The 17,340-nt window shown below is 45.2% G+C and overlaps 1 protein-coding gene and 1 pseudogene across 1 annotated transcript in view; one reads left to right on the top strand and one right to left on the bottom strand.

Annotated features, from left to right (window-relative positions):
* Window positions 1-17,340, top strand: part of klhl14 (kelch-like family member 14) — a 160,811-nt gene that overhangs the window by 48,674 nt on the left and 94,797 nt on the right. The gene's annotated exons all lie outside the window — the stretch shown is intronic.
* Window positions 6,044-6,979, bottom strand: LOC134342922 (sin3 histone deacetylase corepressor complex component SDS3-like; annotated as a pseudogene).

Genomic DNA, 17,340 nt, shown 5'->3' with positions numbered 1-17,340 from the left:
AGTTGCTTGGCATGTAAGGAGCTAAGGTGAGAGAGGGAAATGGGAACAGTGAATGGTGAAGGGGGTGCGGCATTACTGGAAGTTCAAGAAATCAATGTTCATGCCATCAGTTTGGAGGCTACCCAGACGAATGTGAAGTGTTGCTCCTCCAACCTGAGTGTGGCCTCATCATGACAGTAGAGCAGGTCATGGACTGACATATTGGAATGGGAATGGGAATGGGAAGTGGAATTAAAATGGGTGGCCACTGGGAGATCCTGCTTTTTCCAGCGGACAGAGCGTAGGAGCTTGGCGAAGCAATCTCTCAATCTGCGTTGGGACTCACCGATATACAGGAGGCCACAACAGGAGCACCATATACAGTAGATGACCCCTACAGACTCAGAGGTGAAGTGTTGTCTCACCTGGAAGCACTGCTTGGGGCCCTGAATGAGAAGACGAGGATAATGATTGAAAATATTACATGAAAACATCTGAGTTTTCATAGTCTGCTGAAAGTAAAACATACTACAAAAGCATCAGCAAAAGTTTCTGTGTTAAGTATCCAGAAAAGAAGAGAATCAGAAAAATGTTTTTCATCATGCTAATTCCTGAAAAAAAGTCTGTGGTTAAAAAGAAGACAACTTTGACAGTACAAAAAAATATGGCAGAAAGGTGCCAGATGTGTTTAACAATTTTCTAAAAAAGCTGTTGTTGCATTACAAGATAATCTGTTGCAATCATCTTTTCTGAATTATTTTTATTTTTATTATTTAAGTGTCGTGTTTAGGTAATGATCAGAACATATCTTTCATAGGCACTAATTTTTCTCTATTACTTGCTGGTGTAATGGGGCAAAGAATAAATGGGGCAGGAAAGACAGTCAGTGTAAACGTTTTCACATTTTCCATTAACTCCAAACCCCGAGTACCAAGACTGTGAAATAGAGGGGGATCATTATGCTAATAGAGACAGCATCTTAGTTATTATGATAATCAGACCTAATATGCATATGCCCAATAGGTTCATTAGGAAATTGGCTTTCTCCATGAACTCAAAAACCATAAGATCTATCTTTAGGAAACCTGAAGAATATTATTGAATAGAAGACAATTAATAAATGATACTCATTTAAGATTGCCTGTAAAAGTCAGATCAGTTCATTCTTGGGCTTGATCTAACCTTATAACGAGATTTCTTTTAAGATATAATTCTGATGCCACTAGTGATAATGTATTAATAAATTATGTCAGCATGGTTTAGATTACTGTAAAAAGAAATTTCTCTCTTTATGATTATAAACCATAATTTCTTCTCCTATGCAGCCAGGTGAATATGCTTTCATAAAATAATTTAATTGCGAACTTGCATTTTTCCTTGTCCGAAAAATGAGAAAATTTTACACATCTAAGACAAGGCGTAACTGTTGAACCTAATGAAATACTTAAACCCAATGCTCATTGTTGATTGACATGATGATGTAGCTAGTAGGGTCACCTTCTCAGTTCTAGTGACCGGGATTTAATCCTGACCTTCAGCAGTTTCCGTGTGGAGTTTGCATGTTCTCTCTCTGTGACTGTGTGAGTTTCCTTTGAAGGCACTGCTCCCCTCCCACGTCCCAAAAATGTATGGGTTAGTTGGTTAATTGACTAGTGTGATGAGGTAGAATCTCGGAGTTTGGAGGGGGTGTTGATGAAAGTGTAAGTGGAATGAAATCTGTTAGGGTGTGCTCAGTGGAGAAGTTGGTGCATGAACAATAGTATAGACAGTGGTCTAAAAGACCTGTTTCCCACCTGAATGACATTAAGAATACATTTATTCATGATTATTTGGGTTCTTTACTGTTTACTTATCCAATTTTCATGATATAGGCATTATTGACAAAGCCAGCATTTCTTGCCTATCCATAATTGCCCTTCAAAAGGTGAGTTAGCCTCTTGAACCACTGCAGACTCTGGTGAGAGTGCTTCCACGGTGCTTTTGGGGAGAGAGTTCCACCATTTAGCCTCAGTAGTGAGGAAGTAATGGCAATTTATTTCCAAGTCAGGATGATGTGCAACTTGGAGCAAAACCTGAAGGTGTTGGGCTTCAGGTGCAGCTGCTGTCCTTATTGCTCTTGATTACAGAAGTTGCAGATTCGCAACATACTGGGAGAGTAGCCCAAATGAGGAACTGCAGTGCATTTTATCCCATGTTGCTGTCAAGATGCAATGGGTATGGAGGGAATGAATGTCTGAGCTGGTGGAAAGGGTGCCGATTAATCAGGCTGCTTTGTCTTGGATTGTTCAGCTCTTCATTTGTGCTTTAGCGGCTGCACTCATCTAAATCATGGTTTCTGATTTCTCAAGTACCTCCAATACCATACAACCCTCATTGCTGGGAGAAAAGCTCTATTCAATGTAGGTTGGCACTTCCACTGTATCCTGGACAATGGGCTACCTAACTGTAGGCCACAGTTTGTGCAACTTCAGAGCTGTTTGTCAGACATGGCCATAAGCAGCACTGCGGCCCTCCAGGGGACTGTATTTCCAACTTATTTCCTGTAGCCTATCTAAACCCAGCTCTCATTCACAGTCCTTATTCGCCCATCAAACTAGCCAGACTAAACCAATTGCTCCTAGCCTTTAGTTACCTGGTTCCCTGATTGGTTCTCTCTTGTTTTGTGACCCCTTGTGGCTTGTTAATTTGCAGTTTATTATTAACATGATAGCTCACCGTTAGATTTTCTTCACTGCTCTGTGTTTGGGTCAAGCCTCCTCTGCATTTCCTGACAGGATGGATGAACCAGCAATAGACCTAGCAGAGTTTGCTCGCCGAAGGAGATCATCCACTGACATGAGTACACAACCCAAAAGCAACAGGAAGCCATTGACCATCTGCTCGGCACTCTCAACCAACTCTTCGTCTTGTTACAGCAACCCCATACCAGTCAACCTCCTCCCTCAGAGCCCCAGATTCTGGTGCCTGAATGCTCGCTGGATTCCCAACCTGATGCCACAACTTTCTGTCCCAGTGTGTCTTGCACTTCAAGCTCCAGCCATCTCTGTATTCCATGGATCAAGCCAAGATTGCCTTTATCATCTCTCTCTTGACTGGGTGGAGTCTCACCTGGGCTGCCACTAACTGGGACAATGAAAACACCGTCTGCAATAAATATGAGGAATTCAATGCTGAGATGCTCTGGTTTTTAACCATCTGGGAAGTGGAAGAGAGACACTTCAGGCTCATGCTTGGTGCTGGATTACACTGTGGAATTCGGGACTCTTGCAGTGGAGTGTGTCTGGAATGCAGAATCACCTCTGGCCCATTGCCATCACAGCCTCTTGGAATGTAAGTTGTCTACCCAGTAGATGCCCACTGACCTTGAAAGCCTCATCACTCTGGCCTTCCGTGTTGACAAGCATCTTATGGAATGAATCTCCAGACCACCAGCCAGAATCCCAGTTCCATTCCCAGAACCATTTCAGGCTGCAGGATTCTCATCAGCAACACCACCAGAACCATGGAGTTAGGGAGAGGACCTTAGCCCCTGAGAGGCTCTGGTGGACTCCAGCACAGCAGGCAACTTTCTGGACTGAACTCTGTGTGTGCAGTTTGGACTCCCTACCGAGTCTATCTCACTCTCCTTTTGCATCACGACCATTGACAGACATCCCCTGGGGTCTGGGATGGTCAGAATGCACACGCGGCCTGTGCACACAGACATCAGAGAGCACTGTGAGTCTATCCAATTCCTCCTTATCGACCTGCCCAACACGTCTCCCATCTTGGGTTACCCCCGGCTCTCCACTCACTGATCCTGGTCATCCAGTTCACTGCTGAGCTGGGAACCCACTGCCTGCAACATCAACTGACTTCACCCTGTAAATCTGTGGAGATGGAGGAAATCCTTGACCTCACCAAACTGCCACAGGAATACCATGACTTAGCCACCGCCTTCAGTAAACTGTCTCACAATCCACACGATTGTGAGATCAACTTCCTCCTGGGTACCACCACTCTCTGAGGTCATCTGTTCTCCCTCCCCCCACCTAAATCCCAAGCCATGAATGACTACATTGCTGAAGTGCTACAGCACAGCTTCGTTTGACCATCCCAGTCCCCAGACTACGCAGGAAATATAGCAGGGGAAGGGGTGGGGTGGTGCTCTGTGTACCTGCATCGAATATTGTGCACTCAACAAAATCACCATGAAGAACCACCACCCTCTCTGCTTGACAGATAGCACATTTGATACAATATGTGAGGCTCAGATCTTCACCAAACTGGACCTACCGAGTGTGTACAACCTGACCTGCATCTGCCTGGGGGTTGAGTGGAAAGCAGCCGGCATTCATGACACCTGCTGGCCACCATAGCTAATTGCTAATGCCTTATGGACTTTCTGACAGTCCAGACATTTCCCAGGCTTTCATTCACAAGATCCTGTGAGGATTTGTCTGCCTTGACAACATCCCCATCTTCTCCAAGATTATGTCTGTCACGTCAATTCAGTCCTTCAGCATCTCTTTGAAAATGAATTGTACTGTTGTTAGGAAAAGTTCCAGTTCCACACCTCAACCATTTCCTTCCAGGTTAACATCCATTGCTCATCCAGGAATTCTATTGGACCCACCTGGATCATCCTGGGCTGTTTGATGCCAGCCGTAGGAAAGTTGATCCTGTCAGACCTGCACAGGCAGGCACCTCATTGTCTCCACCCAACTAACAGGAATCACATGCCACTCATTTCCAACTCATCACCTGCAGCCTGTTTAAGCCCAACTCTCATCCACAGTTCTTGTTCACCCATTGAACCAACCAGCCTCAACCAGTTGCTCATACCCTTCAGTTACCTTGTTGTCTTTGAGGTTAAGTGTCCATTCTCTCTTGTTTTGTGGCTCCTGGTGGCTTGTTATTTTGCATTTTATTATTGAAGTGATGACTCACTGCTAAATTGTCTTTGCTGGTCTGTGTTTGTGTCAATCCTCCTTTATATTTCTTGACAAGATTATTAGAATGATTTTTAAAAATTAAGTCTTTAGAATGCACATACGTGCTTAAATACAATTTGAAGTATCAAGATGTTTTAATTAAACTTTTTAAAAAGCTTCAATTTATACCTAAATGCTGAAAACACTTGGCTGCTCATGCAGCAACTGAAGAATGCTTCAGGTTGAAGACCCTTTATTCACATACCTTTTGCTAAAGTGATGTTTTCTTCAGCTTATTTCAATGAGAGCTGTGAAATATACAGTTTGACACTGCTCACTGGACTCCACAGGTGCAGTATAGGTGTGTCACGACTGCACTGAGCTGAGCAGAGGGCTGTTCATCACTAGATGCAAACAGATCCCCATGCCAGATTTGCTCCACAATGGTGAATTTGTGACAGCAAAGACCTCTGCTCAGCAGTGTTCTTTTACATTGCACTTGAGAAATAAATAATGCCTGGATACCAGAAGAAATTACCTGTTCTTTTTTAAAATAGTATCAAAGGACCTTATATATCCACTTGCAATGACAACCGTTGTGAATGTGGGCCTGGTTACACAACAATGCTATCAATAAAAATGATGGAGATGGGAGCTAAGTTTCATGGTTTTTTACTGGCATAATCCGAACTCGGCACACATGTACAGATCAATATGCGCCTAATAGCGCATTCAACGATGTGTTACCAAAACATAAAGTAGTCCCTTCTTATACTGTAGCCTATACGGTACACTCCTCCCTTTTTATTTTAATAGTGTATTAACTTGTTTTTACTGGGGTATTATTTTAATCAGATATGTTTACCCTTAACATACAAACGCCTACCATTTGTTTACTTAGTAACTTAGTAATATCAAATTATAACAAAGTAACATAATAATATCAAATTATAACAAGCCTTTTTTTAGTTTTGTTCTAAGACCCATTTATAACTCAAGTCTCGGGGGGGGGGTCTCTTCTCTGCCTCTCTGGGTAATATCTGTCAATAAACTTGTCTGCTTTAATACAGATTTCCATATAAAAGTCATGAAAAGTTGACCTCTGAGCATAGGGAGTTAAGAAGATGTGCGCCTCCAACTTGCTAAGAGTGTTAAGCAGCAGATCGCCTCTAAGTAATGAAGACTCCTCTGTGCAGCTCTCCTAGGTATATACACATCTTTATGCTATCACTTGTCTTCCTTACCCATATCTCATTTGTTCCAACTGAGCTAATTACATAGCCAATCTTCGTATTCTCCTTAGATTCCAAATAGATAGCCTGACCTTTGTGATACCATCTCTTATCGCAATATAACTTTCCATCTTCTATTCGTGCTTCATATCTTTGTGCTGGTGTTTCAGCAGGAGTGCTGGGAAGATGCTCAGGAGAAGATAGAGATGCTGATCTTTTCGGAGATTTAAGCTTATTGAGAGTTCGCAGATCTTCCATTATCTGTTCATCCGTTAACAAGTAATTTAACTGCACAGGTGCAGGTTTTCGTCTTTTGTCTGTAATTGGACCAGGGTCATTAGGTCTCCTCCTTAGTTTCCTAGTCATTATTGGATTTACCTCCATAGAATCTCCTGTGAGTTCCATTGTTAGCCTCTCATTCTCAATCATCTTTTTCTTTTCTTCTAATTCAATCTTTTTATCTTGAAATTCCTTCACTGCTGCTTTCTTCTCTTTAATATAATTCCTTTCCACTTGTTTTGTCTCCAGTTGCAGAAAAAGCTCTGCATTTTGTATTTTTTCCTTGTATTGTTGATCTAGTTTCTTCATCCTTTTCTGATACTCCTGCAAGGTGCCTTCCTGTAACTGCTGTAGCTGCCTTTTGAGAGATGTCAATTTATCCTGGTACATCTGCTCTTTTACTTCCAGGTAGTCTTCATCATCCTGCTTATTAGCAATATCCATCTCCCTTGCATCCTCTGTATCTTCATCCAAGTCACAGCCACGGATACTGCGTTTGTCCTCATCGTCAATGCTGTCTAGCTCCTCGTCGTCATTGTAATAGTCGACAATGGATGAGAGGAGAGCTGCGGACATCTTCCCCATCGAGCTGCCCTCCTTTGTTGACGCATCTAGTGCCTTGATGGTGTGCCAATCCAACTGGATTTTCCTGAGCCATTCACATCCCAGCAGCAGTGGTCCTCCATTTTTCAGTACATAGAGGTTCAGCCACTGTGTTTTGTTTCCGTGGGTCACTGTCACTTTAATTTTACCTTTGGGACGCACTTTCTGCCCTGTGTAGGTCTTTAGCAGTAGCTTAGTTCGTTTCAGAGTTATGAGAGAAAACAGTCATTTGTAGTCGTGTACAGAGATGACTGTTAAAGCTGAGCCTGTGTCCAACTCCATTTTCACTCTCACGCCTGCCACTTGTGGAGTGATCCTTATTACTCTTCGATCATCTGTCTCTTTCACGCTGTGAAGTTGCAGACAAGACGATTCACTTTCGTCTGAACCGTTTTCATCAGAACTGTTTTCTTCCATTTTATGTACCTTGTTGTATTTTCCTTGCTGGGGTTTCTTGTTTCTCTGTATTTTGCCCTTTTTCTGCTGTTGACTAGCTTTGCATACTCTGCCAGTGTGGCCCTGCTTGCTGCAGTTTCAGCATTCTTTGTCTTCAAACCAACAGTCATCTGGGTCATGTGACCTGTTCCCACAACGGTAACTTTTCTTTCCTTCATTCCTGTTCAGTGACATTTTATTTGTGGGATATTCCAGAGGTTTCTGTTGTATCTCAGAAGCACCCCGTGCCACGGTTTCCGTTGATATTACAATGTTTAGCACTCTCTCGAATGTAAGTTCTCTTTCACACAGAAGCTTCTTCTGTGTGGTTTCACAGTGCATGCCACACACTAACCTGTTCCTCAATGCGTCTGATAGACCAGCTCCAAATTGACAATGTTCTGATAATTTGTGCAATTCAGCACAATATTCAGAAATGCTTTCATTTTTGCTTTGATTCCGATTGTGAAATTTAAATCGTTCAGCAATGACCAGTGGTCTGGGGCTTAAATGGTGTTGGAGGGTGTCTACTATTTGCTTGAACGTTTTGTCAGCTGGCTTTTCAGGAGCTAACAAGCTCCGTAGCAGACCGTATGTTTTTGCTCCCATAATACTGAGTAAGACGCTGGCTCTCTTTTCATCCTTAACACAGTTAGCCTCACAAGATAATTCCACTCTCTCAATGTAAATTGCCCAGTCTTCAGAGTCACTATCAAATGCTGTAATAGTTCCAATCATCGCCATCTTTGTTATGTTAATTTAGCCCCGTTTTCCCCTTGCTTTCTTTTTGACTCACGTGTCCTTTTTGCTAACACCACGAGCACACTCCATCTAGGTGTGTGTCTTTTTATCTCCCTTCTGGGGCAGGCAGACCCTCAGCCCCTGGGGGTCAGTGCCGGCTGTGGTCTCGCCTGGACGTGCTGCGGCTCTGACTGTGTCTCTTGGTCTCCCGACGTTCCCAACCCCGGCTGTTCTCCTGCTTCCTTTCGGACTCGTGGCCTCGCTCTGCCTCCTTCTTCTGCTCCTTAGCCCGTTCCTTGTGCTCTTCCTCCTAGTGTTGTTATCAACTGAAACACGGCGTTCTGATAAGATATAGGTTCGTTAACCTCGTTGACAATTTGTTGTGTATGTGGCCTGGTTACACTACAATGCTATTAATAAAAACGCTGGAGACGGGGAGCTAAGTTTCATGGTTCTTTACTGCAATAATCCGAACTTGGCACACACATACAGATCAATATGCGCCTAATTCAACGACATGTTACTAAAACATGAAGTCGTCCATTATTATACTGTAGGCTATACAGTACAAAAACAATTCCTGCTTAACATTTAAAAGATTTTGATTTTGATTCTGTTTCTGAATATTTTCTCCAAAAGTCAACACTCTGGTACTGCACAAAGTGCCAGCTCAAATTCAGTTTGGATATCTGTGGAACAGGGCTCAGATCTGACTCAGAGGAATGTGTGAATGAGCATATGTTTTAGGTCACATTTTAAAGGACTAACTTGTGAGTTTCATATTATAGCAGGCATTAGGAGAGGAAGATATTTGAAGATTTAGCACAGGTTGACTTCATCATTTGACCAGATAGCCATAAGTATCTTAGTACAACACAAGAGTAAGTCACACAAAATGCTGGAGGAACTCAGCAGGTCAGGCAGCACCTATGGAAAGGAATTAACAGTTGATGTTTCAAGCTGAGCCTCTTCATCAAGACTGTAATGAAGGGGCAGGCAGCTAGAATAAGAAGGAGGGTGGGGGGTGGGGAAGGAGTGCAAGCTAGAAGGTGAAAGTTGAGGCCAGGTGGTGAGAAGGGGGATGAAGGAAGAAACTGGGAGTTGATAGGTGGAAAAGGGGCTGGGGAAGAATTAATCTGATAAGAGAGGACAGTGGACGATGGGAGAAAGGGAAGGAGGTGATAGACAGATGAAGAGAAGAAAAGAGAAAAGAGGAGAGTCAGTATGGGGAATGGTAGAAGAGGGAAGCGGAAATTACCAGAAATTAGAGAATTCGATGTTCATGCCATCAGGTTGGAGGCTACTCAGATGAAATATGAGGTATTACTCCTCTAACCTGAGAGTGGCCTCATCATGATAGTAGAGAAGGTTATAGACCAACATGTTAGAATGGGAATGGGGATTGGGATAAAAATTGTTTGGCACCTGGAAATCCTGCATTTTGCAGATGGAGTGAAGGTAATCAACAAAACGGTCCCCCAATCTCTGTCAGGTCTCTATCAGGTATTGGGGGTACCAGGTATAATAGGTGACCCCAGCAGATACTCACGTGAATTGTTGCCTCACCTGGAAGCACTGTTTAGGACCCTGAATGGAGGTGAGGGAGGAGGTAAATGGGCTGGTGATTATTAGTACAACACAAGACTGGTTGGTGGTGTTTATTCTTAATGCAATTTTAACCGTTATATGATAGAGTCACAGAATCATAGAGCAATACAGCATGGGTAGAGACCTTTTGGCTCTACAATTCCATGCCAACAATATTGCCCACCGAGTTAGACCCAATTTTCCTAGGTGATTCCGCGAGAGTCTCTTATTTGGTGCTGATAGTTTAGCTTATACAATATATAAAAAGTGCACAAATCTGCTTTGAACCTGGATGATATAAATATCTGTTTGATATGAGAATCAGAATCATGCTTAATATCACTGACATATGTCATGGAGTTTGTTGTTTTCTGGAAGCAGTACAGTGCAAGATATATAAATTACTCAAAATTACAATAAAAAATAAACAAAATTGTGCAAAAGAGGAATAGTAAGGAAGTATTATGGGTTTATGGACCATTCAGAGGGGAAGAAACTGTTTCTAAAATGCAGAAACTGTAAGTTCAGGCTTTTGTACCTTGTCTCTGATGGTAGTAATGAGAAGAGTGCATGTTTGGGATGGTGAGGATCCTTAATGATGGATGCCACCTTTGAAGATGTCCTCACTGATGGGGAGGTTTGTGCTCATGATGGAGAAGTCTGAGTCCTCAACCATCTGCAGCCCCTTTCGATCCTTTGCATTGGAGCTTCCAGTCAGGATAGTCTCCATGGTATAGCTCACCAAGATCTACCATGGAGGCACCAAGATGGTGCTGCTGAACCACGGCAATGTGCTGCTGTCTGGTTATAAAACTTCTCAATATACTTCTGAATTACCCCCACTGCAATCTGCAGCTTGTGATGAAACATCTGCCTGAGAAGCTCTGCTCTAATTTACCTACCATCACAAAAGGCCGACAGCATATGTCATTTCTTTGGCTCTTCACTGAACTCTGAAACATCTGGACAGCGAAGATGCATACATCAGGATGCTCTTTATCAACTATAGCTCAGCCATACTATCATCTCCTCAAAACGAATCAATATGCCTTAATACCTCCTTGTGCAATTGGTTCCTCGATTTCCTTGCTTGCAGACCCCAGTCAGTTCAGATTGGAAAAAAAAATCTCCTCCACAACCTCCATTGGCACAGGTGCACCACTCGGTTGTATACTTAACCCCTGCTTGACTCATTTTATACTTATGTCTGTGAGGCTCCAATGCCATATTCAAATTTAAACAGGGCAATCACATAGCATCCAACGGAATCAATCCTGGACATAGCCCCCAACATTGTAACCCTCAAGCTCGCCCAGCTCACGTTTGTCTAGGGGAATCAGCCTGTGGCCCCGACAAACTGGGTAATCACGTTTGTGTGGATGCTGTGTAATGTACCCCCAATTACAAACCCACAACGCAAAATATCAGACGGTACACCATATGCAATTAAATGATAGACTTTATGAACCTTAATTGGAATATAGGGTTAGTAATGAAAATAAACAAAACAAAAAAAAGGGCCCAAGTCAAAGTCAAAGTCCCAGTTGGAGCTCACTCAGTAGGCACTCTTCCACCATCGATCGCCTCCAAACGTCACCAACCTTCAGACCCCCGCTTCTTGGAGATCATTCCGGCCAGCGATCTACCAGATTTCTCCATTTGCGTCTTCTCTCTTCATCTCTCCCTCTCCTTCTCCTTCTGGCAAAAGCCCATGAAAACAACTGCTTCCAGAATCAGAAGACAGGGCAACAAAATCCTGATTGGCTAACATGCATCAACAGTCCGGTTATCTCCAGCGATAACCCAAACATGGCCGCTACAGAGAAACCATTACTTCAGCAGTGAACATTACAGCGCATTACACTCTCCCCCCACCAAATTTAGTCATGATGTTGAGACAGTTCACCAGCCCTCCCGGCAAAACACAAAGCCCAATCCAGGTGCAAAAGGCAGTGACATAGCACCCCAAAACAGTAGAGATCACACCCTGTTCCCCAGGCACAATATAGGCCAACCTATCCAGTGGTTTCCTACTTCTCTGAGACCTCTGTCCCTCCTTACCTAACTCTTCAGGCTCAGACGCTACTGGGGATACTTTGGGTCTACTTGGCAAGTCCTCCCTCGATCTATCACTCATGCCCCCCTGCAACTCGGAGCCCCCTGTCCCGTGTCCAGGCCCTGCTTCCTCTCCTTCAGGGTCCTGCTGTAACCCAGGCTGCCCACAGATAGCCCCCTCCACCTCACCTGACTCAGTGGTAGAAGGGCCAGGAGTCTCTTCCTCAATCAATGGGGAATTAGCGAAAGGCAGCATGTACCACACATCCAGATCATCATCCTCCGATTCAGTATCCCTCTCATCGGTGGGCCCCAGCCCAGCCTCTCCTTCTGTGGGCCCTGCAGTCACCCGCGTTTTTGCAGGGTCCGGAGCATGTCTAGCAAGGTCTGATTAAACCTCTCAGGCTGGGGATCGCCCTGCGGGTGATAGGGCATAGTTCTCGACTTCTCAACTCCAAGCATGCCCAATAACTCATAGATGAGTCTGCTCTCGAAGTCCTGTCCCTGGTCACTATGTATCCGCCTGGGAAGGCCATAATAAACGAAATACTTCTCCCATAACACTTTTGCCACTGTAGTTGCCCTCTGGTCCTTGATAGGAAACGCCTGAGCATATCTGGTGTAGTGGTCTGTGATGACTAAGACATTTACCGTGTTGCTGGTATCGGGTTCTGTGGACAGGAAATCCATACACACCAGGCCCAGGGGCCCTGCACTCTGCAAGTGGGACAAAGGAGCTGCCCGCGTAGGCAGTTTCTTCCACCGTATGCATCGAATGTACAACTTGCAGTATTCTTCAACCTCCGACTTCATTCGGGGCCAGTAAAACTGATCTCTGAGCAATCCATAGGTCTTTTCCACCCCCAAGTGTCCAGAATCATCATGAAATGACTTCAACGCAATCCTTTGATACTTCTCGTACAGAACCAGCTGGCAACGTCGAGATCGGTCCGGGGGTGACGTGACCCAGTATAAGATCTGGTTCTTCAACTCCAACCGAGGCCATTCTTTCAGTAATGGAGGGACTGAAACGTGTTTTGTCTTCTCCACCTGAACCATGTCTCCCTTTTCAACCGCGGACCAAATAGTGCCAATGCCTAGATCATCTTGCTGAGCCACTGCCTCTTCCCCAGAACTCAATTCTGGCAGCTGATTTGTCTTCAGAGCACTCAGGTTACAGTAAACTTAGGGTATGGCGTCATCAGAAGCCCCCATTTGATCCACTGCTCAATCCGGCCTCTCTTTGTCCTCTGCCTTCATGGTGATGGCAAACTGACACATGGCCTTCACCCCAGGGCAGGAACGCTCACCCACTCCTCGTCCATGTCCAGTCCCTCATACACCCGTTGGGACACACTCGGTGTGGTCCCACTAAGCCTTCAGGAATAGGGTCTTTCGCTTTCAGAGTTCCTTGGTGCATTGCTGGGAACGTGTTCCCCCAGAGACACCAGGCCATTCCCTCACTGGGTCTCCTCTAAGTTTCCCAACACCTCTCCCTGCTTAGAAACCCATGGGCTCTCTCTCCGAGGGGCTTCCTGCCGCTCACATTCCCACCGGGAGTGTCCCTCTTTCCCACAGTTATAGAAGACGCTACCGGCCGCCCATCTTCTCATGGAATCCCAGCCACCCGCAGCCCTCTGCGTGGTCTGTCCCTTGGGGGGAGGGGCCCCTCCCTACCAGTCCTGTCATACAGAGCGTCCACACCTGCTGTGAAACCCTGGAACATCTCAGTTCTCAGCTCTGCCACCATCTTCTTTACCATTTCCCGGGTTGGGCTGGCCCCTGTCACTTCACCACCAGGGGACTACTACCGAGGACTGTACCCTGCTGACTGAGTCCTCCCATGCCTCTGCCGCATTCTCCTCTTCCCGTACCTCTCTGATCAGCTCAACAAAAGATGGAGGGGAGGGGCACGTCTTACGAGACTGTCGGAGACCCTACGCAATCCGGTCATGGGACTGGGTGCTCCTGGCTATCTGGTCCATTCTGAACTGATCCACCTCAGCCGCCTGAACGACCCTTCTGCACCGCAAGCAATTTAACTGCCTCTCTAGCTGAAAAATGTAAGCAGAAAGCCTCTCCCCTTCTCCTAACGCAGGTTTTGAACCCCCACCAGGAGCTGCCTTGGGCTTCCAGTCGGAACAAACGTATTGTCCAGTGTTTGCAGATAATTTACAGCTGTCGCTGTGATATAATCTAACCTGACAGTTGACAACGTTGGCACCCCACCCATTCAAACTTTCAACCAATCTCTGTTGCTTTTCCTCATCCGAGCACTGCCACTCATCTAACAACTGAGAGGTCCGTTCCGCCCACGTCTCATACTCCTCCTCCCCTATAGGGGTGGGCGTTATTTCAGAGAACAGGCGGAACCTGCCATAGCTGGGAATTTGATTCTGATTTTTCCATTCATTAGCCAGAGAAGTAAGGACGGATACTACCTCAGAACCCTCACTCTTCACTGGGAGTCGGGGACTAATTAGACATTCCAAATCTGACTACTCGTTCCCCTCACTCCTCAGAAACGATAAAACCCTGTCTTTGAAATCTCCGCCCCCAGCTGCGGGCAACTCAGCTTGTGACCCAGCCTGCTAGGCTCCCTTCTCCTCCCTCCTGACAGTACGGACAGGCCATGGCCCCACCTCACCTGGGGCACCGCTAGACACTGGCAGCCCCACCACCGTTACGTCAGCACTAGTCTGAACTAAAACAAGGTCTGAGCCCGCCATTTTATCAAACTTTTGCACTACGATTTCAACTTTGCCAATAGCCTTAATCATACTCAATAATCGAATTAGCGATTCATCCGGAGTACGAATATCCACCCCACTCAACATGCACGTATTAATTACCGGCAACCCCACAAAGGCACACCACTGCTGTACCCCAGCAGCATCCATACCAGCACTGATTTAAACAGGGCAATCACACAGCATCCAACGGAATCAATCCCGGATGTAGCCCCCACCATTGTAACCCGCAGGCTCGCCCAGCTCGCGTTCGTCTTGGGGAATCAGCCTGTGGCCCTGACAAACTGGGTAATCACGTTTGTGTGGATGCTGTGTAACGTACCCCCAGTTACAAACCCACAATGCAAAATACCGGACAGTACACCATATGTAATTAAATGACAAATTTTATGAATTTTAATTGGAATACAGGGTTAGTATATTCAAAACAAACAAAACAAAAAAAAGGCCCCAAGTCAAAGTCAAAGTCCCAGTTGGAGCTCACTCAGTAGGCATACGTCCACCATCGATTGCCTCCGAACGTCACCAACCTGCGGACCCCCGGCTTGTGGTCCACTCCGGCTGGTGGTCTACCAGATTTCTCCATTCGTGTCTTCTCTCTTCATCTCTCCCTCTCCTTCTCCTTCTGGCAAAAACCTGCAAAAACAACTGCTTCCAGAATCACAAGACAGGGCACACAAAATCCTGACTGGCTAACGTGCATCACCAGTCCGGTCATCTCCAGCCATAACCCAAACATGGCCGCTACAGAGAAACCATTACTTCAGCAGTGAATATTACAGCACGTTACACTTGTGTCTGTGAGGCTACGCACAGCTCCAATGCCATATTCAAATTTGCTGACGACACCACTGTTGTTGGCCGAGACAAAGGTGGTGACAATTCAGCATACAGGAGGGCATTTGAAAATCTGCCACAACAATAACCTCTTACTCAATGTCATCAAGACCACGGAACTGATTATTGACTTCAGAAGGAGAAAACCGGAGGTCCGTAATTCGGTCCTTATTGGGGGATCAGAGGTGGTGAGTGTGAGCAACTTTAAATTCCTCAGTGATATTATTTCAGAGGATCTGCCCTGGGCCCAGCCTCTAAGTGTAATTATGAAGAAAGCATAGCAGAACCTCTACTTCCTTAGAAGTTGGCGAAGATTCAGAATGACATCTAAAACTTTGACAAGCTTATATAGATAAGTGGTGGAGAGTATAGTGACTTGTTGCAACACGGCCCGGCATTGAAACACCAATGCCCTTGAATGGAAACCCTTCCAAACAGTAGTGGATATGGCCCAGTCCATCACAGGTAAACTCCTCGCCCCACTGAGCACATCTACACAGGGCGCAGACGCAGGAAAGCAGCATCGATCATCAAAGATCCCCACCACCCAGCCCATGCTCTCTTTTTGCTGCTGCTCTCAAGGAGAAGGTACAGAAGCTTCAGGACCCACACCACCAGGTTCAGAAGCAGTTATTACCCCTCAACCATCAGGCTCTTGAATTAGAAGGATAACTTCACTCAACTTTTCTCGCCCCATCATTGAACTGTTACCACAACCAATGGACTTGCAGGATTTGTGAATAAAACATGCAGTCATTTTATGTGCTTAACAAAAGCTACAGCCCTTTACTTTCATTATGAACAAATCAAAAACAGTTGCCTTACTCTGACGTCAATACATCAGACACTATCTCTTAAAGTGTACAGACCAACTTAATGATGGTATTTGTGAATTGTGTAGAACAATTTCTATTATGAACAACATGTGTCATCTGTCACCTATTACGTTACCCTACACAGCCCCGAAGAATTCACCAAAACTGGCACCCTTGTTCTGTGTGGAGCTTGAACGAATCACCCAACTCAGGAACTATGTTCCCTGGTTGGAGTAACTGCAGGTACCTCTGGCTTGTCCAGCGGTGCTGACATGCACATAGTCATATTGTGACGTAGGGTGTATGATAGTGGAACAACCCAGGTCTTGGTGGGCCAGTTTAAACCAATTTACAATAATATATTCAAGGTTTACCCTTTCCATCTACAGTAAAAATTTTTTCTCCCTGTTCCAAAACATGAAACTGACTATCGTAAGGGGGGTTAAGGGGGTGTTGATGTGCTTCATAGCGGACAAAACGAATGGGGTAGGACATAGGTCAACTGGAATCCAAGTGTTCTATATGCCTTGATGGGAGGTAGGAATAGGTGTAAAAGTCTTGAGTTTACAGAGAAGGGCCGATCAGGCAGTCATGGCATCTGGCACCATCTCCAAAAGGTCTCCTTCTTGGAGATGTTCTCAGCCCAAGCAAGACCCTCGGGAGACGATCATGCCAACACTCATCTATCAGCAAGGCCCTCAGAGCTGTGTTCAAGGAACGGTGAAAATGCTCGCACGGGCCATTGGACTGCAGGTGATATGCCGTGCTGCATTGCTGAAGAAGGCGAGCAGTTGCCACACACCTTCAACCAACTTTAATGCTCAGCACCCCCAGCCTAATGTGAGGCATCTGTAGTGATGGCTATAGGTACGTTGGGGAATGGGTGTGCTGGTAGGATTCCATTCAAAAGAGCTCACCTGATGTCGTCAAGTCGTCTGGTCATGTCTGCTGACTATTCACACAGGCAATTACTGGCATTGACTTTAAGGGCAGTATACAAGGGGAGCATAAATTCAGCAGATTGCATAATGAAAGGGTGATTGAAGTTCGTTGTACTTAAAAACTTGCAATGTTTTGCTAGTGCAGGATAGTGAAAAGTCCATAATAGCGATGC

This window comes from Mobula hypostoma, chromosome 1, assembly GCF_963921235.1.
Source record: "Mobula hypostoma chromosome 1, sMobHyp1.1, whole genome shotgun sequence".
Classification (NCBI taxonomy): Eukaryota; Metazoa; Chordata; class Chondrichthyes; order Myliobatiformes; family Myliobatidae; genus Mobula; species Mobula hypostoma.
This window is presented reverse-complemented; position numbering and strand designations above follow the sequence as displayed.